This window comes from Pantherophis guttatus, chromosome 5 (genome assembly GCF_059756535.1).
Source record: "Pantherophis guttatus breed Tessera chromosome 5, ASM5975653v1, whole genome shotgun sequence".
In the NCBI taxonomy this organism is placed as follows: Eukaryota; Metazoa; Chordata; class Lepidosauria; order Squamata; family Colubridae; genus Pantherophis; species Pantherophis guttatus.
The window spans coordinates 97,022,146-97,046,025 of record NC_142067.1 but is presented as its reverse complement, the minus strand read 5'-3'; positions in this window follow the sequence as shown (position 1 = coordinate 97,046,025).

Below are 23,880 nucleotides of genomic sequence, written 5' to 3'. Positions count from 1 at the left end.
TTGGCCTGGTTTCAGATTTATACAGATTTTTGTTCATCTTTAATACAATTTTGTATATAATTTTTCTCATATCATTTATTCTTTCTAATTATAAAAAACCAATATTACCCTTCATCTTAACTTCTCATTCTAATATAGTTCATTTTTTCTTTTCCCTCCTTAAACTTTGAACCCCTAAATTGAAATTCATATAACATAATACAATCCCCAATTATTACCTTAAGTTCTCTTATTCCAACACCAATGATTCTTTTAACAACTATTCCAAATAATACATTTCAACAATTAAACATATTCCATAAAAAATCAATTAAGTATCAATCTTACTCCAATACCTCTACCTTTACATTCATATAACATAATACAATTCCCAATTATTTTCTTAAATTCTTTAGTACCAATCTCAAATAATTTTTATCAACTGTTCCAACTAGTAGACTTCAACATTTTTATAACATTTTTATATCATTATTTATAAAGACCAGTTAAATATATCTAATTAATTCATAATCCAATATTATTTCAGCTTTCTGTTCTTATTTAGTTAAATACCACATATATAATTAAGGATATTCCATTTATTACAATCCCCTTCATTAATTAAAAATATTCCAATTAATCATACACCCGTATAGTTTTAAAATCATTTCATTAAAAATACAATTTCATCTTTTCCCTAGTATTCATTTTCTTTACCCCATATTTTCCTTCCATTTCTTTCTCCCTTTCTATCTTTATATTTTACTTTCTTTTTCCTTTTCTTTCCCCTTCTTCTTTTTTGTATTTTAAAATCCTGATTTCTCATTTTCCTAAATGAGGAAAATGGCCTCCCCAGGCTCCGCAGGCCTTCTGAACCCATTTCTGAACCCGGGCCCATTTCTGGCCTTCCCAAACTTCCGGTAGGCCTGTTTTTTGCCCTCCCCGAGCTTCTGCGCATGCCCTGCACTTACCTGCATCCAAAACGGGCTGTGTGGGGACTCCTGGGAGGAGCAGAGCAGCCAGGAGTGGGATTTGGGGGTTCTCCAAACTGCACAGAATCTTAGCTAGAGGTTCTCCCAAACCCCTACAAACCCCCAGCAGCCCACCCTGTTTGAACCCCATGTTGACTTTCCTATCTTCTACATATATGATTACTTTCTTATTTGCAGTAATCAAACTATCTAGTTGAATTGAATCTGCGAAGCTTTTGCTGTTGGTGAATCCCAGACTGAGCTTCTGAAGAGCTAATATTTATTCCCTTGCCTGGTGAAGTTAACAATTATTCATTCTGATTTTTTACCTAAGATATATAAATTGCAAGTCCTAGGATTACTGTCTCATAACTCTTCTTAACTTAGGAAAAGTAACCTTTTAGACTTGATGCTGGATAGATTCACAGGGTGTAAAGCCATTTTTAATTTCCTAAAATTTCCTTTTTAAATATATATATATATGAAAAATTTCTTATTTAGGTAGCTGTTGTTCAATTTAATATAACTATTCCAAAAAGGAATAAAGGGATCTGAGCTAAAATGACAATTCAGTATAAGGTTTTAGGGAAGATTGGAAGAAGAATGAATTAAATTAGAATATAGTATAGGTAGCAACTTAGCAAAAGAATATCTTAAATAATAAAATACATGGGCCCTAGTGGATGATTTAATTATTTATAGGAAAAGAGCAATTTTGCATTCTAAAAGTAAAACTAGAATGTGCATCCATGTAGCATAATACAAACGTGTGTGCATGCACACACATACACATCCCTTTGAATATTCTTTATCAAGGCTACCCATTATCTCTTCCTTCCCTTCGTCAAACTTACTCCTGATTTGACTGCAATCTGCTCCTTGCTATTTGCCAATTATTAGTAAAAAGAAAATCAAACAGTATATACCGGAGAAATGACCATGCAAGAAGAAACATTCCCCTAAAGAAGTAGCCAATAGCTGTGTTAAAAACAAAACACACATACATACACAAATCCTCAATTCCCCAAAGCATATTTTAGAGCCATCTGGCGAAGGGGAGGAGAAAGAAGAAGCTTAATATATAACCTGACCCAGATGGAGGACAGAGTCTATGGGATTCAACTCATAGAGAAGCTCTAAATAATCAACTGACCTGCCTGATCTAGAAAGGATAAATTAGCTACTGTTCCAAATAGTGCTTTGAAAATTAAAAAGTTGTACTTGTAAAAGAATGAGCATATTTAACTTGGAATTATTGACACACAATTGGCTCCTGATGTTTGGGCAGGTCACATCAATTTTTTTTCTCCTTCTTTTTGTCAGATTAGCTGCAAGTCTAAAAGCTTCTATCTAAGCATCAAGGAATCCATACTCTTCTATGCCTCTGTTTAACAACCTTAGAGTACTCAAGCATTTAAATGGTTCTCCTTACTAGATTAGGTTCAGAATGTAATTTGAGATGTAATTAGCTCAGCCCCAAATTTACACCATTTGTGAGCTAATATATATACACGGGTCATTTTTGCACATGTGTGCACATGCACAGCTAATTGAGCACAGCTCATATAACAATTGTGTACTTTTCATTATGTATATTTGGTAATCTGAAACAATGTTCCACTTGATTTCTCTGAGCCTGTACAGTATTATATGTAAATTTAGATTCAGTCATGCTTTGAAGAGATGCATTGAAATCAATAGGATTTATAGTAGTCATAACTAAATAAAATCCTATTGATTCCAGTAGGTTCTCTTTAAGCATGATTAAGTTTGGAATCAATGCAATAATTCAAATGCTTTTGTATTTGAACATATGTATTTAAACAAACACAGAAACCAAGGCTATTCTATACATCCTTACCCTTTTGAAATTGCTTTTCTCAAGCTGGATATAGATAATAAGAGAATTAAAAACCTATTGGGCATTTAATCTTACCTGGTTTCTTAACATATGCAGTATGCCTAGAAGCCCTGATCCATATATTTCTTTTCTTTTTTTCATTTATCTGATGAAATTTATGCAACAATAAATAGGTTAAGGTGTTACAAAACATTTCTTCATCTGTAAATCACCAAGTATCATGTTCAAATATAGAAGTTATGTAGTAATTTTGCATGTATAATATGTACAATAGCACTTTTTACATTATCTGAAAATTATCCAGAAATTAGAGGAGTAGTAGTAGTAGTAACATTAGAAATGGAAGTAGAAATAATAATAATATAACCCTAAAAATTTGAAGACTGAGTGAGTTAGACTGCTCAGTTACAATACAAATTCCTCTTTGATTCTATCCTTTGTATAAAGAACAAGCAGAACTACCAAAGATGGAGACAAATGTTCTACAATGTTATCCACACAAGCCTATTTTCTGTTTAAAATTCTGATAGCACCAGGTTAACATTTACAATGAAAATATGAAATATGGCATTGATCTCATAGCCTGGAACATCTGGCATGCAGTTTAACATAATAAATATAACTTTGATGAAACTTAACATAATTAAACAAAAAAACACGAGGCTAGGGAAATTTCCAAAGAGAGAAAAAGAGTAAGCTTGAAATTTTTGAGCTGTTAGAGATTCCCTAGTGAATAAAAATCTCTGGTGCTAGTTCAGATTTTGGGGCAATTTGCAAGAAAAGCATTTTTGTTTACCTGAGACTTGCAACACAAGAAAATCAAGCACACAGAAAGAAGCCACCAAAGGCAATGCAAAAATGAAATTTACGTTACTGATTCAAGCAGTAACTTGGTCTCTGAGGCTTTTTAAACTAGAATATGTAAAACAGGACTTCACCATTTTCTCTGGGCTGTATACAGTATTTGATTTTTGACTTGATGTGACAGGCTTTGCATTCTAAAAAGGTTGCAGGTGAATCCAGAATGAAATCTACATTTTTTTTTCAATCTAGCACAGTCTCATTAATATAATTCCTAAGGCTGTGTTTGGTAGCATATAGAAATGTAAACAAAGCACCTTCTTAAAACAGCTGTCCCTTTTCTGAGGAACAAGAACACCTTGGAGACAGCAGGTGATGTGACCTACAAAGTTTGTTCTTCTACTTCCAGGCAGTAGACATGAAACAGCAGCAATCCTGATAGCTTTTCCTTCTTCTAGCACAGGCAGAAAAGAAAAGGCCATTTGAAAATTACCCACAATGCACCTGGGATTCTGACAAAATATTGAGCCTTGAATGATAAGGACAACCGTGATTGGCAGGTCATGATCCATTTGGCTTAAGAAATTGAAACGGAAGAAGAGAATGAACAGCCTTCTGGAGAGAAAGTTCAATAGCTGACAATTCTCAAGGCTAGACTTGACTGAGAGCCAGTTTGTTATAATAGTTAAGGAAGCAGGCTTGAAATGGGAGACTATGAGTTCTAATCTAACTTTAGGCATGAAGCAAACTGAAAAACTTTGGACCAGTTACTCTATTTCACAGTTATCAAACTTGCTGGGTCGTGTTGATGTCATGTGATGCAGTTCGCACCAGTTCTATAGAACCAGTAGTAAAACCGGCTCCACCCACCAATCCCGACATCATCAAAACGCTTCTGCGTATGTGCGGAAGAGCGCGCACACATGCGGCCCCGCTGCAAACCAGTAATAAAGGTAAGTAGAACCCACCCCTGATGTGATGTATCGCAATGTTTTTTGCCTTTGTGGAGCTGGGTTGGGCGTGGCCTGAGCATGACGCCACCTTGGGCCACCAAGGAGAAGCCAAGGAGAAACCACTTCTGAAAATCTTGCCAGTAAGACTGTTGCCAAGAATGAAGAACACTGTGCACTGACCTGACTACAGACAGGCAATTCATTGAAATATTACTCACAGTGCAGTAGAGGGATAATAATTGTATTCTGGATATTATTGTGGAACAAAACAATAATGTACTTTTTAAAAAAGATATATTCCAAAATTGCAATATATTCTCCTATTTCAAGAAATGCCTTTTTATTGCTGGAGGCAAAAGTCCCCATCTAGAATGTTAATAACCCCCTGCTGGAACATACTAATGACCCATCTTGAATCAGTTTCAGTAGTGGCTCATCAAAAAATCTCTACTGTTTGTCCCTCATCAATTTCCAATCACAGATATCATGCCTTGGAATGAGTAGATTTAATTCACTTATAATCAATAAAGCCCACCAACTGATACAATTTTCAGATTTTTTTTCTAAAATTATTTCTTACCATTAAGATATTCCATATCCCGTCTGCAAAACTCTAGAGTACCATTAGATGGCAGTAAATAGTCACACAATACTCTTACTAATACCTAGGGCTCATCAAGACTTCTGTTGCTCAGATATTTTATAATAGTGACTTCCAGAAGCTCAACATGTACTATATGAATTAAACATCTAAATATTATATTCATCTAAATATTATGGGGCCATATAATTATGGTCCTAACAGGTATTGTGTGAGAGAAAGATAATTTCCCCAACAATATGCATGGACTGAAAAATCTGATTTTAATCTGCTATTTCTTTTTTCGCCTTCTTTTATATACGTAGGCAAATTTATGACAGTAACAGAACTATATAGATTGGGTTGCACATAATCTGCCTGCTTGCTAGACTTCCACCTTTACCATCAGACAACTGGGCCAGTCCTTATACAGGTCTAAAGCTGACTCTGGATAGAAGGCTGGAACAACAGAATATTAATATTCCTTTAAGAGCTGTGAAATTGTCTCTAGAATAAGCAGTTCATCTGCAGGGGAGAGGACTGAAATGGGTATTTGACAGGCAGCAAGTGGGAAAGAGCAGCTGGCTATCTGCAAGAAACTGAGGCAAGGGGATCAAGCTGAGACTTGGCTGAAGGTAAACCAGTTTGGGATGAAGAAGCCTCACTAGGTATCTTATGCCGGACAGCTGAGCGGCTGCCTTGTGGGAGTGCCTGTTTGTTGCAGCTTATGCCCTGCTTGTACATTTATAATTAAACCAAATGTTGCACATTGGAACCATAGATCTCCAGTGCATTCTCACCCAAAAGAACTTAAACCGGTTAAACCAGTAATGTTTCATTGTGTGGTAATTGGGAAAAGTATTAATCATGATTATGCAGAGACATAGAAATGTACGCATCATTCTATTCACAAACCGCCTCTGCTTTTTTGCAACATTTCACTTTTTCTCTTTTCTAACTGTCCTCCTTCTGTCATCTAGAGGAGACACATTTGGTGCAAACATTTCTCTTGTAACTTTATTCAAAAATCACACCACAGGGATTCCACAGCAAACTCTGAGAAACCTTTTGCACGGACTAAAGGGAGAGAGTTTTGGCAGAATAGTTTGTGCATGGAAAGATGCCAGCACAAACTGGCATCTTTCGTTAAGAATGCCAAATCATTGAGAATGCTCTGTGAACCAGGACTGGTTACTGGATTTTGTCTAGGCTAATAGTGGATTCCTAGAAGCAAAAATGGCACTGGTGAAGAAGTGAGATAAATTGGCTGGTTGCGGACCAGCTGTGGATCATAGAAGATGTGAAGGAAGAGCAATCTTGGTTTCTGCGGGGATAAGGGGAGGAAGATAAGGGGAGATAAGGGAAGGAGATAAGGAGAGGAAAGAATTAAGTGGAGGGGAACTTAAGGGGGGCAAAGGAATGCAGAAAAGAAGTAGAGTAGAGAGAACCAGTGGGAGACCCAGATAAAGGAAAGAGACAGGTGTAATTTATGGTGGTCAAAGTCTCACTAACTATTTAGGTGTGGCAAATATAGGGATGAGATCTGCTACTGGAATGCAAGTATGCAGACCAAGTAAAGGAGATTTGGAAAGTTATATTCTGTGGAAGTTGTACTCACTTCCTGAGATTAACGAAGGTGCAGTTAGGGACATTCTGTTAGCTATCTACAAAGCTGATATGAAGTGTTCTTGGGAAGGATACAGTTATTGCAGCTATTGTTTTGGAGAACTGTAGAATTGGGTCCTTTTGCAGCACTGTTTCCTAAAAAGTGTTCATTAGGTATCAGGCTTTCCAGTACAGCCTTGTGTTCCTGTAAACTTTAGATCAGTGGTGAAATCCAATTTTTTTTACTACCGGTTCTATGGGCGTGACAAGGAAAGATACTGCAAATCTCTATTCTCTCCCCACTCCTGGGGGAAGAATATTGCAAAATCTCCATTCCCACCCTACTCTGGGGCCAGCCAGAGGTGATATTTTTTTATTTTTATTTTTAATTTGATTTATATGCTGCCGTTCTCCGGAGACTCAGGGTGGCTTACAATGCGCTAAGCAATAGCCTTCATTCTTTTGTATATTTATACAAAGTCAGCTTATTGCCCCCACAACTGGGTCTTCAATTTACCTATCTTAGAAAGGATGGAAGGCTGAGTCAACCTTGAGCCTTGGCGAGATTCGAACCTGCAGTAATTGCAGGCAGCTGGTCTTAATAACCAGCTTAATAACAGGGTGCCTTAGACCACTGTACTACCAAGGCTGTATTTGCCAGTTCTCTGAACTATTCAAAATTTCCGCTACCAGTTCTACGAACTACTCAAAATTTCCACTACCGGTTTTCCAGAACCTGTCAGAACCTACTAGATTTCACCCCTGTCTTAGAGGTTTTCATTATCAGACTTCAGACATGTGACTGTTCTGCATAAGAGTCAAGGAGACTAGGAGAGATATATTAGTTAACCCATATTGTTCTATGTGATAGGACCTACAGCTCTGTTTGTGTAATCATGATTGTGATCATAGATCAATATATAATGGATTCAATGTTGCTAAGAGGGCCTAGATTAATCAGAAATAAAGTATCTCTCAGTCTCTCTCTTATAGAGAGAGCTGGGCAGCCTCAGAAACGTAACACTTCTGGAGAGTCAGCTGCTTCATGTACTGCTCTGGTGGTAGCTATATAAGCTATAGGGAAAAAAGCTGAGATCAGAACTTCCAGAGCATCTTGATTCTTAACAGCTTGTGTAGAGTTCTTGAACTAGATTATGCATAATAGCTTGAAGGCTCAGGAACTGATATAATTTTGGACAGTTTGGAAATGTTCTCTGGTTTGATTTATATTCAGGTTACTGGGACTGCAAGAAGAAGACATAATTATTAAAGATAGATATAGATCAGCTTAGTGGTCTCCAGTAGTTAGGGTGGGTTTTGCACAATACTGTATATACAGTATAATTTCAATATTCATAATCCTGTATGGAGGACTTAGATAGGAATGGAGAATTACTGAATATTTAGTACAGGATTTGACATAGTTTTGCTTAATGATTATATCTTTTCATTTACATGTAAATTTATTCTTTAGATTTAATTGTTTCCAGGTATATCATGATGCACTGTAACTGGGGAAATTCTCCAAGATAATAGTATAGGAAGTGGTCATTTTGCTGTGTATATTTCTTATGGACATGTGAAATTTGCTGATGAAGTAGAAGAAGTTCCTGTGTGGAGGTTTAAAAAAAACCCAGCACATGTAGATTCTTTATGTTAAATTGTATGATGATAAATTTTATGATGATAAGGCTAATCCAGAATTTTTTTTAGAAATATACAATGCTTGTTGTGGTAATAGCTAATCTGGCTATACTTACATATAAACCTATAAATAAACATTGAAATTGGTTCCACAATAGATTGCAAAATGTATTAAAATTATTTGGGAATGCAAGGCTGCATTTAGAAAATTTAAGCAGATGTTCTCAGGTGATGCTGTCCTAGAATATAAATGTTTTAAAGGTATAAGTAAGAGAACTGCTAGAACAGCTAAAAGGAATAGTTGGAGGCAATTTTCGGGACATTTATAGATACATTTGTCGCTTTGGTATAGAGATAGATAAGGGATTGGAATGGAATTAGATATGGAAGAAATATTCCTTTATTGGTACTAGAAGATTATTCTCTATGCACTTCTAATATGAATAAAGATGGGACTTTGGCAGAAGCTTTCATGAGAATTAGCAGTCCAGAAAATTGGTTAGAAAGTTTTGGCAATGACAATTCTCATTTTCAGGTTTTCATGGTGATCCTCAACATGGCACGTTATTGAGGAGGAAGATGATTTGAATGGGGATTTCCCTATTTGGAAAGTGTTTAGGAAATTCTTAAAATAACTAGATAAGAAAATTCTATAGAATCTGTCTGGAGATTGTATAGTGAGCTTATATGAATTGAATTTGGTTGGAATGCTAAGGAGATGACCTAAAGCAGAGGTCTTCAAACTTGGCAGCATAGCTGGCTGGAGAATTCTGGGACTTGATGTCCACAAGTCTTAAAGCTGCCAAGTTTGAAGACCTCTGACTTAAAGGTTTAAGAAAACAGTGCTGTTGTTCCAGATATAAGTCTGGTAAAGTTTTCTTAACTTCATCTGCTTATATGCTAATAGTTCGATTCATGTATTTGGTATGCAATGGAACAATTGATAAATAATAATAGGTTGATGTTCTCTTTAGAATTGTTGTTTCTGGTGCAAAGTAATGGCATTATGGCCAACAGACAATGGATCATATTATTTAACTGGAAACTGAAATGCGGAAAAGGTTAGAGGATAACATTTTCTAATAGCTGTTTTTTTGAAAAAGCATATATATGAAGGGTTATTTTAATTTATAAATTAAGTTGGGTGTATGGGAAAGAATATTACAGTAATTTCAGAATAACTGAATTGAAAGAACATTTCAAGTTTCACTAGGTAATGCATGATCTCAGCCACAACTTGGTTAGTTCTGCCTTCTTCAATATAATAATAAATTATTTATGTTGAATCTTCTGCCATGTTAGAGGTAAGTAAGTCAATATGTAGATGACTGTGCTATATGGATTAGAGCAGTGGTTCTCAACCTTCCTAATGCCGTGACCTTTAATACAGTTCCTCATGTTGTGGTGACCCCAAACCATAAAATTATTCCTAAGACCATTGAAAATATGTGTTTTCTGATGGTCTTAGGCGACCCCTGTGAAAGGGTCATTCGACCCCCAAAAGGGTCACGTCCCACAGGTTGAGAACCACTGGATTAGATGCAGCCCCATCTTTGTTTCTCTTCTCTGCATTTTTTTCCAGAATCTCAACATTTTTTTATATTGTGGCAATCAAAACTGGATGCAATATTCCAAGTGTAGTCATACCAAGGCATTATAAAGTGGCACTAACACCTCACATGATTTTGATTCCCTATTAATCAGCCTAAAAAAACATTAGCTTTTTTGGCTGCTGCAGCGTACTGCCGGCTCATATTTAAATGGTTGTCTTCTAGGACTCCTAGATCCCACTTGCAGTTCCTGCTATAGAGCCAGGTTCCACCAATTCTATACCTGTAAATTTGGTTTTTCTTGCCTAAGTATAAAACCTTACTTTTCTCTACATTGAATTTCATTTTGTTAGATAGGGCCATAGTGTTCAAGACTGATAAGATCCTTCTAGATCTTGAGCCTATCTTCTCAGATTTTGGCTATTACTACCATCTTAGTATCATTTGCAAATTTGATGAGTTCCCTTTCTATTCCCTCATCTAAATCTTTTATACAGATATTGAAGAGTACTGGGCCTAAAACAGAACTTTGCGGTACCCCACTGCCTACATTCCTTGGTGTAGATGTAGTTTCATTAATGATTACATGTTGAGTGTGGTTTGTCAGCCAATTACAAATACATCATGTGGTGATACTGTCTAACTCACATTTTTATAATTTAGTAAGAAGTAGGTTATGGTCTACTTTGTCAAATGCCCTACTAAAATCCCCACAGCATTTTGCTGATCCACTAATTTAATCCCTTTGTCAAAGAATGAAATAAGATTTGTTTGGCATGATCTATTTTTGACAAATCCATGTTGGCTTCTGGTTATAACTTTATTTGCTTCTAGGTGTTCGCAGATCTGTTGCTTGGTGATCTTTTCCAGGATCTTCTCAGGTATTGATGTCAGGCTGATTGGTTTGTAGTTTCCTGGATCCATTTTTCCATGTTTTGAAAATGGGAACTATGTCAGCTCTTTTCCAGTTGTCTGGTAGTTCCCCGGTGCTCCATAATCTTTGAAAGATATGTCTTGGCTAGCGTAGACAGGGGTTCTCTTACTATTTTCTTGCCTATTTTATTTTTTATTCCTATTCTTTCTTTTACGGTTCTGTTTTTTGTTAGGTTGGACTATTTTTTTCCTTTTGAGAGAAAATAGATACAAAGTATGAATTAAGCAACTCTGCTTTCTCCCTGCTGCCCATGACTTTCTTGCCATCTTCTCCCATTAGTGGACCTGTTTTTTACATGTTGAAAGAATCTCTTTAAATTATTTTTGACATTTGTTGAAAGTCTTAATTCCTTCTGAGCCTTAGCTTTCATGACATCATTTTAGCAGATTCAGGCTACATACTGGTATTCTGCCTTAGTTATGTGTCTCTCTTTCCATATTTTTATACTTATCCTTTTTGACTTTCAGTTTATCAGAGAGTTCTTTATGCAACCATGCTGGGGTTTTTTCTTGGATTTCTTTGTTTTTTTTTCTTTTTCAGCAGTGGACTGGGCTTTTATACTAAAATTTTTTAGAGTTTCCTAAGCTTCTTGAGTTTTTTTCCCCCTTTAAGATTTTCATCCATGAAATCCTTCCCAAGCTCTCTCAAAGTTTGTTGAAATCAGCTCTTTTAAGGTCTAAGATACTAGTTTGATTTTGATCTATTGCTTGTGTCGGCATTATATTGAATTCCAATATGACATGGTCACTCTTCCCCAAAATTCTTGCAACTTCAACCCCTTCTATCATTTCACCTCTGTTAGTAAGAATTAAGTCCAGTATAGCTTTTCTCATAGTTCCCTCCTCTACTTGTCAGGTTCATAGGTTCATAAGGAACTTGTTCGATCTCCCACGTGATGCAGAGTTTGTTCGCAGGTGATGTCAGTTCAGGGTAGTTAAAGTTCCCCATTATTATTGTGATGTGTTTCCTATATACTTTAGTTAACCAATTAGAAAAAAGTTTTTTTCTTTTGCTAATCAGTTTCTTGCTAATATGGTTTTGCTTTTATGATTTATTAACTGTTGAGACTTATTGGATTAAAATGGTAGCCACATACATTTTAAGAATATTAGAATAACAATGATTAAAGGGGAAAATGATATTTTTGTTGCTGTTGTTCAGTGCTATTAAATTGGACGTGTAGCTTGTTACCTGAAGTGGGATTTGTTTGTTTGTTTTGTGGATATCTCTGACATGGATAAGAATGAATGAAATTGGAATGAGGAGAAATACATGTCTGTGGTCTACAGCATTTAAAAGTGAATCCCTTGAATGTATATTTCACTACTGGAGTTAGTTACCATTCCAGTCATAACAGTGGTTCAAAGGATTCAGTATTTGGGAATGTATATGAAGCTTTTTATGTTGCTGCCTTTAAAGTTTGTAAGAACATTCATTTGTTGGGTTATCTTTCAATTCTGTCAATGTTCTTAACTCAGGAATGGAATTGGGTTATCTAAGATAATAGAATAGAATTCTTTATTGGCCAAGTGTGATTGAACACACAAGGAATTTGTCTTGGTGCATACGCTCTCAGAGTACATAAAAGAAAAGATACATTTGTCAAGAATCATAAGGTACAACTTTTAATGATAGTCATAGGGAAACAGAAAAATCATACTATCTGATTCTTTGCCAAAGCTTGTGGCTGTGGAATGTAAAAAAATTGGTCAATGAAATGAGTTTTCTAAACACCAAATTGTGGGCTTCTGTTGGATAGCAGCCAAAGAGAGTATTCAAAAAATGATGGGGGGGGGGAGTAGATTATGTAGCTAAGGAGATGTGTCATTCTGTTTCAACGGGAAATTAGAGATGAAAGGCAGAGACAATGGGTGTTGGACATTCTCAGAGAGTTTATTATTTTTGTCCTGGTTTGGCTGAAATAGGTTAGTATTTTCTGACTCTTGTTGTATCATTAAACAGTAAGGAAAAATCTCTTTAGAACGAGAAAGAATATAGTTGGTCTATGAGGAGTTTGTGGACCAGAAGAAACAATTAATCATGTCCTTTGAGATGATTTACATTATGATAGTTACCTCTTACTGAGATATTCTGACTAGTGTTCAAGATCATCAATTTTAAAGGCTGTTTTACAGGTCTTGTATATATTTTTATGGATCTTTGGGATTTGTGATTTTTGGGGATTAATTGAATTTACAGGTTCTTTCAGAAGGAAGTGATAGAACAGTTTATTATCCTATTCCCAAGTAAAAGAAGAAAGCTGTCTGTGACTTGATAAGCATTTCATACTGGCCATGTGTCCCACTACTAGTTTATACAGAGAGCTACACCACACTAAGTTTGAATTTAATAATCTCACAGTCAACTGAATTTATGTTAACATGTTTATGTCAAAAGTATAGGGAAAACGGTAAAAGATCTTGCAAGCAGAGAAAGACCTTGAAGCAAAATTGTCACAGCAATGAAAGATGGGAAATATATAGCTCTATAGAAGATATACATTTTCAATATTAAAATTTTACTTGAATGTATATAATAAATCTAAGAACTTATCTAATGAAGACAAGAGACATTTTAAACTAAAATAAACCTGGTGTTAGATTTTTCACAATACTTAATATTTGTCCCCTTGACCTTAAATGATATTAAAAAATGATTCTGAATGTGAATAACTCTACTAGATTCAATGGCTTTTCTTTGAAATGGTATAAAGCATTTATTTACTGAATATTCTTGGCCTTAGACTTTCTAAGGTTATATAATGAAATGATTGAAAATGGAATTTATCCTTTTCACTTAGTATAGCATTTATGGCAGTTAAAACTGTGGTTTAAATGGTAATTTATTCCAAAATGTAGTAAAATAATTAATTAAATAGTAGTTATTGACCTATTTCTTTGGATAATGCAATCAGATGGTGGTAGATTTGATATAGTACAAGAAATAAATAGGTAAGAAGATTAAGATATGGTAGGGTAGGGTAAGTTAACATAACATAAGGAACAAGATAGAAAGATAAATATGATAAAGATAGATAAAGATAAAGATTTCACTGCCAGTTAAATTTTCAGACCATATTAGTTTAGTGAAATATGATTTTCCTAAAGAATTTGTAATACGAGTCCAGATTCTCTAGGATTACCAAAAAACCAAAGTGAAAGTTAATGGTGTTTTTGTTATGCACTTTGAACTGTACAAATGGTCATGAAACAAGGACAAAGATATAAGACAAGAATGGCTGACATCTTTTTAGCTCTTTGGTCTAGAATTCTTGACGTTATTGTAATATCCATTGATTTGTGCATAATTTGCTAGAATATGTATTACTATTATATGGTGATGATATTTTATTGTTTATCTCAGAATCTTCGCTTTAGGGCTTTGATGCTTTTGATTAATGGCTTTAGTCAAATTACAGGATATTCTGTTAATTCATTGGAATTGATACTGATTGATAATGACTTTTAAGTGATTATCATTTTTGTATATGTATTGGTATGAATTTATCTACCATTTAGGAATTCTAATTTTATAGGATATCTCTATACTGAATATGGCTAAACCAAGCTGGGCATTCTTAGATGGAGGTCATTAAATCTTGTATATTAAACTTTCATCTTAAAATGAATGTAATTCCAATGATACTTTACATTTTGCATGAAATTCCTATATTCATATCCACAAAATATTTTCAAAATTCAGTACACTCTTTGATACATCTCTATGGGTTCCTTTAGTTCCAAAACTACCTTTGAAAAAGATGCACTTGTTATTTTAAAGATAATTTTCTGAATCTTGAATTACAGATAGTCTTCGACTTACAACCATTTGTTTTGTGGCCATTCAAAGTTATAATGGCACTGAAAAAAGTGACATTACCATGTATCTCTAAAAAGAAGGCTGGGTCTTATTTTCTTTTGATCCCCCCAAAATTGGGTAGGCCTTCTTTTTGGAGGGTTCTAATTATTGACTCATCTTTTGGCAGTGGCACTCCTGCTGCCCCATCCAGCAGAAGCGCGCTGCTAGCCCATTTCTTCTGTGGCCGCTTGCCACCACTTGCATGCATCAGTCTGGCCTCCATTCGCCTTAAGATGCCTGCCAGCAGGCATCTGAAGGTGAAATGGAGGCCAGGGCGATGCACGCGAGTGACAGCAAGTGGGCACAGAAGAAGGTGAGGTAAGTAGGGCAGCTCCACCACCCCCCATCCCCACCCTAGCTTATTTTTTACCTGTGTGCCTCGCCCACCCCCTGCACCCAAGAGTGAGTGGGGTCTTAATTAGGGCTAATTTTGTGAGTGGGGCTTAATTTGATCGCATGTGCTCAAAAATGTGATAGGGTTTCTTTTCAAGGATGGGTCATCTTTTTGAAAAAACACAGTACCAGTTTTCACACTTATGACTATTGCAGCTTCTCCATGGTCATGTGATCATAATTCAGGCACTTGGCAACTGGAATGCATTTATGACAGTTGCATTGTCCCAGGATGTGATAACCTGGGGCTGGGCACAGAAGCAACACAGCCTGAACGGAGGATTAACTTCCTTTTATTGCTCCAATCCCCCCCCCCAAATTCCTACCATTCACTGCAAGTCCAGGAGCAAAGCTCTAAACACGCACCTGCATTAGTTTTGGTTTCAGGGAGTCCTTGTCATAGGAAGAGTTCACTGGCATTGCAGCACAACCCTGAGCAGAACTGTGTTGCTGCGAACTTGCACAAAGCCAGGCCAGGCAAGCAGGGCAAGGCACAGCAAAGTATCCAGATGTCAGTAACAGCATGTGAGACTGAAAAAAAGGCAATGTTTGTTCCTGACAAGCGCCCCTTCCAATGGCGTCTCTTTAAATCTCATTTCCCAGCTGAGCCAATGGCGTCTCTTTAAATCTCATTCCCCAGCTGAGCCTTGTGAAGAGGGTGGGGTGCCCTCCTCCTGAATAATCAGGTTGCCCTATGCTGATCCTGCCTCCTCTCTATTCTCCATGCTCAGGGATCAGGGATAGAGGGGGAAGAGGGGAGGTAATTGTTTGTCGCCGGAGCTCCATTGCTCCTCTGCTCCGCTGCCTACCCTCTCCTCCCTGGTCATGTGATCACTGGATCAAGTGAGCAACCTTCCCAGCCAGTTTCTGACAAGCAAAGTCAATGGGGGAAGCAAGATTCACTTAATGACTGCATGATTCATTTAACAACTGTGGCAAAATAAAAGATTGTAAAATGGGGTGCAACTCACTTAACACCTGCTTTGCTTAGCAACAGAAATTCATGCTATGATATAATTCAAGGAATCTTGTTCAAGTTTGATTTAATCTCTATTGTGAATATACAATATTCTGTACTACAGGATATTTTTTCTGTGATTCACTCAACTCCGAAGTATTGTTATGTCTTATTTTTAAATCCATATATTATACATTATTGTCCTTTACAATGTTTTAACTCCACACTGGATATTTTATGTAGCTACTCAATGCCTCCTTTGGCAGTATATATAATTATAAAGTCAGGTATGTTTACAATACCATAGAGTAGCTACAAATGAATTGACATAAGAGAACCAAATCCATGTATCCAGGAAACAAAATTAATTATGAACAGGCTGTTCCAAGCCAGAATGGGCCATCAATAGAATCTATGTTTTATATTTACTTCTCCTTCAGGTTAGCATCTTCAGGAATTATATTAATAGGAGTGGGTGCAGCATGTTTGAAAAAAACAACTAGTGTTTTAAGATGTCGCTGATTGAGGACCCTTAATTCAGATTTGCTTTATGTATTATTTTAAATTAAATACATTTTCCCACCATTTAGTTTTTCTTAAATTTATGCTGCTCACACAGAATGTGGATTTCAATTAATTTTTCCTAAGTGACCAGCAAGGTTGAGATACAATGAAATTAACTAACCAAGCGGCTGTCATGAGAAAATTTACTTTGGGGATGTGAGTGTTATGCATAACTGCTCAGATTCAGCTAACAAGTACAAGAAACACATTTGAAATGCAAGCAGGAATAGGCAGTCTGGCCAATTCTGATACATATTTCTTCCTAGATTAATGCCACTGTTAGAATAGTGAAAATAATTTAAGTTTCAGTATTTGTTGAAGAAGATGTAGATTTTTGTTGAATCCTTTTCCATTCAGAAATGTGACTTCTTTGTTTTTTCCAATTCTGTGTCTAACTTCAGATGAGCCTCAATAACTTCAATTAATTCTCTTGAGAACTCAAAAGCTAGGGACAATCAGATAGGCTTTTGTTATTGGCAAACATCAATAGCACTCATGCACAATGAGATGGATCAAAAGAGAGTCCTCTTCATGTCTTGGTGGATTATTTTATCCTTCCTGCAGGAATGTTACACCACAGAAATAAACTAAATCCTAGCTAAGGCCAGCTCCAGGTTTGAACTGGACCTTGGCTCTCTCTTTGTAAATATTGACAGCAGGAGGGTGGTAATCTGTCCTGAGCAATTAGAAGTGGGCTTTTGGGGAATATGAGAAGTTGAGGAAATTTGGATGAATAATAAAGAGCAACTCTTAACCCATGAATATCCAGAGGAATTCATCCAAAATCAAGGCAAAGTCAGAATACAGGAGTTAACCATATTTTGAAGCAAAGCAACCCCTGCTACAATATAATTGTCCATTTTTCTTGAGCATTTCTTTTATCCTTTAGTATTAGAACAGAAATACTAATTTAAGAATGCATTTGCTATTTTGAGGGTATGTTTTTCATGGCCTTCACATTTTTATCATTAAAAATATATCTTGTTACAAAATATAAGGAAAGATGCCTTATACCCAGTCAAAAATGGGTACATCTGACTATAATATATTCTAACTGGAGCTGTTCTGTTCTCCAGAATGTGGGAGGCCAGTAATTAAACTTAGTATATTTTGCCTGTAAAGCAGAAGTGTTTCCATTCAGCTTCACTTTGAAAACACTAGGAAACCTTCCATAAAGAGCAATATTGGAATGGAGGAAAGCCCTTTACAGAGTTGATAAAGATAAATGAATATCCTAGTTAGACTTGGACACTTTGTGTTGTTCAGAAAAAGCTAGGGTTTTTTTTTCAACAGTTAATATAGCAGGATTCTATTGTGACTATGCTGCACAATACTTCTGAGAGCATCCTATTTGTCCTTATAATTGCAGATTTGTGCCCAGTTACAAACATGGGAAGAGTACAACAATTGATAAAACAGACTTACTTTTTCTGAGGATTATGACAACTGAGCAGCCAAATCTACTAAACTTTAGCAATTAGCACACCAGGTCACTCTTTTCATCCCCAGTGGAAATCCTGGTATACAGATATATCTCTCCATCTGTGATTAATTTCATGGGAATAATTCCAGGGAAGCTGGTGACTTCTTAAAATAATATACGATATCAAGCATGAACTGGATAAAAGAAAACAAACTGATGGCTCATTTAGATGAGACAGGGCCGCATTTAGTTATTCAAAGGGCAGATCAAAAAATTGCTAGCTGCCCTGAAAGCCATTTTAGAGAAAATATAGGACATAAATCTAATCCATCCGTCCTATTGGATAGCATTTAGGATTTCCTTCTGTGCTGGCATATCAATAATAATGCTCCTCAGTTTCTCTTCTACTTTTTGGAACATATATAATCGTAATAGATGTTATCCATTAGCACCAGTATAAAGTTTAAACATGTTATTAAATGTTTTAAAAATCAGGTTGTACACAATTTAGGAAAGACATTTTGTTCTGATGCCAGAATAAAACAACTCCATGTAGAAGGTCAGAGCAAATTGAGAGAGCTCAAATCAAGATGGCTCAAGATTTCAGTGTACAAACAGGAGAAAATGATACACACACACACACACACACACACACACACACACACACACCTCTATGTCTATATCTATTTATCTCTATATCTACAATATATCTATCTATTTCTGAGCATGTAAAACGATGGAAAATAATGAGTCCATTCCACAACTAAGGAAGAACAGATGGCAATCCATGGTGATTATTACCCACCACCTAACCTTGGAGTGCAAAGGATCTTCTATTGTTTCCTATGGTTTTTTTTAAATCAGAAACATGCATTCTGAAAGCTCAACACCAACAAGGACAAATATCATAGAGTTCACATACAAAGCTCAGGACATAAATCTAAATTAAAATATTTATTGCATGCTAAACTTTACAATCAGTAAGATATAAAATATATGCACAACCAGTCAACGAGATCAACAAATATGTATGTATATATGTATGTACCATGTTTTCCCGAAAATAAGACCCTCTCTTATTTTTTTTTAACCCTGAAATAAGCGCTTGGCCTTATTGCCATGCGCTTAAAAGCCCAATTGGGCTTATTATCAGGGGATGTCTTATTTTGGAGAAAATAGTGTGTGTGCATTTGTGTGTTTATGTGTGTGTAAAACTCAAAACAGTAGTAATTTATCAGGTAGACACACAAACATGGATCATCAAGGGCTCTTCTGTCTGGGTTTCCTGTTTTGAGTATTGACTCTATGCTAAGCTTGACCTCATGCTGGGTGAGCATCAGTCATAGTAAGTAAGAATGGCTCAATAACATATTAAATTAATACAGGAATTCCTGCACAAACTCATGCAAAAGATATGGAAAAGTCCTAATGATGTTGTTACATTGAAGTGCTAGAAGAAAATAGTTTCTAATATTTATTTTTCTTAAAATAATTGAAGAATCTAAAAAGCTAGATAAATTCACAGTAAAATGTCTGTCATGAAGTAAGAATCTTAATACTTCCTGTTTCTTAATGTTTTAATGTTTCTTAATGTTCTTAATGTTTTCTAATGTCCCACCTAGAAGTGGAAAAAATCTACTAACATAAGAATTCAGGTGAGTGTAAAAATAAGAGTCTTACAAGAAGAGTATGCATGTTTCCATGCAGAAATATTTGAGGCTGTTTTTCTTTCACATAATGAAAGGCAAAAGCTTTAATTGCATTTTTTTCACATAGTAACACACTTGGACTTATGATTCTTGCACGTCATGAGAAGCATAGCAATTCCATCCCTGTCCCATAGGATGATTCATTATATACCTGTATCCTCTCTTTATACAAGACCTTATTTTAAATTGTTAGATTTTCCTCAGAAAGGTCATGATGTACATAGGAACTTTAATTTTCTTTGTAATGAAGAAGGAGAAGGAGAATTATTTAATGTTGGAATCATATTTTAGCAAGATTTCTATTGATTGGTTGTATTCTGGTCTTATTATCTAATTTACTGAACTCCACGTTTGGTAAAAGCAAAGATATATAAATATATACATTCCATCCATGATTGTGAAATATAGATAAAAATAATGTGACACTGAAATTTATACTTAAGAAGTAGGGCACTTCATTGCAATCAATTTTTCATTATGTTTTTGAGATCAATAGCTACAAATAAGATATAAAAACTGTATTATTGATGTGGCATATGTCTGTATAAAATGTGCAATTTTCTCTAGCTTTTCACTTGTGGAAAATTGTATTATACAATTTCCAGCATTATACACATTGGTCTGAAGAGAATGCTTATTAAAATCAATGTAGTGTAAGTCACACTCAGGCATATTTTATAAACTAGAGATCAGAGGGTTTACAGCAGGGGTGTCAAACTCAAGGCCTGGGGGGCCAGATCCGGCCCATGGGGTGCTTAGATCTGGCCTGCAGGGCTGCCCTGGAAAGAGCGGAGGATCGGCCCGTGGTGCCTCTGCCATCAAAAACGGACTCCCAATCTCCGTTTTTAGGTGGGACAGCCTCCTGCCACCCTCTGCCAATGAAAATGGAACTCGGGAGGGCTGCACTTATGACAGAGTGACGTCAAACTGGCCACGCCCATCCTGGCCCCCTGAGATCAAATACAACCCTGATGCAGCCCTCAATGAAATTGAGTTTCACACCCCTGGTTTACAGCAAGGAGGAGGTTGGTACTAAAGTTATTGTTGGGCATTTCAAATTTACTTATTTGTGAAGAAGGCTAGATTCTATTCTGTTCTGATTCTATTTACTGTACAGAAGACAAAACTGAGCTCCTTGTTCTAGCATGATATTGGCAGCCAATCTAAAAAAATAATAACCTAATTGATCCTCTAGGGTAGTGGCCCGCAACCTTTTGGGCACCAGGGACTGGTTCCATGGAGAGAGGTTTTTCTGTGGACAGGAGGGGGTGTAGTTTTGCGTGTTGCCTGCATCCCGCAGATGGGGCTTTGCTTGTTTGCACAGCCCAATTTCTGGCATGCCACAGTCCAATGCTATTCTGCAGACCGGGGGTTGGGGACCCCTGCTCTAGGCATACTGCACAGTTGGGAAGATTTCACTGAATCAAGAGACATTGTACCAGGTCGAAAAATAAAGCTACATTGCTAAGCTCAGATTGTTCCATTATTACCCAAGGTTTCAGGCATTCAAACTGGCTTTTGATGTAAAAGAGCCAGAAATATGCACTCTGACCCCATGCAATTCCCTTTTACCCTTTCTGGAGTGGAAAGCCGCAACAAAACTGCCTATATATAAAACTCAAGGAGAGTACCATGATTTGTATGACTGGGAGCTGTGTACAAAATTCCTGATTTGATTAACTTGCAAGACTTCCTGTATACAACGGGTTCTTGAAAGCCAAGTATGTAGGTAGGGTAATAATGAGCTGATATAGAAGGAAGATTTTATTTGTTTGTTTGTTTGTTTGTTTGTTTGTTTAGTCAAGTACATATTAGATAATATATATAAGTATAAGCTTTAATAGAACTATAGACATAAAATAGTGAAACTGAAAATAATTATGCCTCACTCAACACAGCCACTCAATGGTCCGTCACATATACCAGAAAGACATGATGTTTCTGAAATCTAGATAAGTCATTTAGGGAGAGGTACATTAGACAGAAACTTCCAAGTTTAAGCAACCATCTGTTCCTCCAATGTGTGGTGCATCTTGTAATAATTATTTATTCTTTTATTTATACCTTCCTCTTTTTCCAAAATTTAGACTTAAATCCTTTGTTTGGCAGGAGTCCATTTTTGGTTTTTGTGTTTTGTTTGAATTCTTCCCCCAAACTTTTGGTTCAGTTATCTGAGAATAATCCTTATTTGGCATTAGTTTTCAGCCATCAGGTTCTAGCTAGCACTTGCTTTCACTTCCATATACAGGTAGTCCTTGACTTACAACAGTTCATTTAGTGACCGTTCAAAGTTATAACATCATTAAAAAAATGATTTATGCCCATTTTTCACACTTACGATCATTGCAGCATCCCCATTATCACATGATCAAAATCCAGACAATTGCAGTGCCCTGGGATCATGTCATCACCTTTTGCAATCTTCTGACAAGTGAAGTCAATGGAAAAACCAGATTCATTTAACAACAATGTTACTAATTTAACAACTGCAATGATTCACTTAACATATGTGTTAAGGCGCCAACATGATTGCCAACGTCCAATGATGGAGATGGCACAAGAAGAAGAAGAAGAATGATTCACTTAACATGTGGCAAGAAAGGTCATAAAATGAGGCAAAAATCACTTAACAAATTATAACAACATACCGTATTTTTCAGAGTATAAGACGCATCTTTTTACCCTCCAAAAGGGGGTGAAAATTTAGGTGCGTCTTATACACCGAATGTAGCCCTGCCCACCCACTGGCTCCCACTCTTTGGCCTGTGACTGGCAGCAGTTACCTTCTTGCAAGCAAACAGCAAGAAAAAACAGCTCCTTTCAGCTTCAGCATAGGTTAATTAGCACAAGTTAATTAGATCGGACTCCTGACTCTCAGCTGATTTGCTCTCAGCTGTTTTGCTCAGGGCTTTTCTGCTTGCTGCAAAAAGTGCTGGAGCAGATTTTTTTTTCCCTAGCTATGCTGAAAAAATGAATCTGAAAGTAAAGCAGGCTTTTTGCTGCAATGTGACAAAATGAGGCAGAGAGAGATTTCTTTTTCTTTTTTCTCACCATAAAAGGTAGGTGCAAACAATGGGAAATTTAGGGCAAAAGGGGAGAGTTCAAGCTTTTAAAACACAAAAGAAAAAAAGCTCTATTTAACTAGGGAATTGTAATAACTGAGATACTATTAATTGTATATTGTGTTGAAAGCAGAAATGGTTAAGTTGTGGTTTGGAGGAATATATGGGGAAAATTATTTGGTTTATTATTATTGGTAAATATAATTAATTGATTTGTAAGAAATTGGATTGCATGGAAATAATTGGAATATTCATGTTCATATTGATTAATATATTGATTCATATTGATTTATATTAAAATGTTGAATTTGTATTAAACAATTGTAATATTAAATAATTAACCAATGTGAGGATGGATATAAAAATAGATGACAATGGGAAGGGGTATAATATAGAATAGAAGGGAAAAATTGAATTTGATTAAGATTAGAGATGAGGATGAAGGGTAATATTGGTTTTTTAAAAACATAGATGAGGAATAAATATGGCAAAAAGGAAATATAGAAATTGTAAATTTAATTGAAATGACTAAACATTGTTTAAATTTGTGAACCAGTCAAACACTCTGTTCAAAGAAAATACATTGTATGTTTGTATGTGTGTTTGTCTAAAAAATAAAAAAAAAACTTTAAAAAAAACAACAACCAAAAAAGGTAGGTGCGTCTTATACTCCGGTGCGTCTTATACTCTGAAAAATACGGTAAATTTTGATCTCAATTTGTGGTCATAAGTCAAGGCCTATCTGTACACTTTCCTCACATCAAAATTTGTTTTGAAATCATCCATGACTCCTGCAGCAATATCCTCCCAACTTACTGCCTGTCTCAGCCTTGCCAGTAGCTGTTTCGTTAGCAGCGTCTCTATGCTATTATACCTTGGAAGAAATGGAAGAATAAATATAAACTAGTCCTGCACTTTGGAGTTACCATAAGAACTTTTTATTGCCTGCCCAGTAAACAAGTCTCTATAAGCAAGGATACGCTTACCAGAGCATGTAAATCATTATTTGTTATATAGTTGTTTTCTCACTAGATG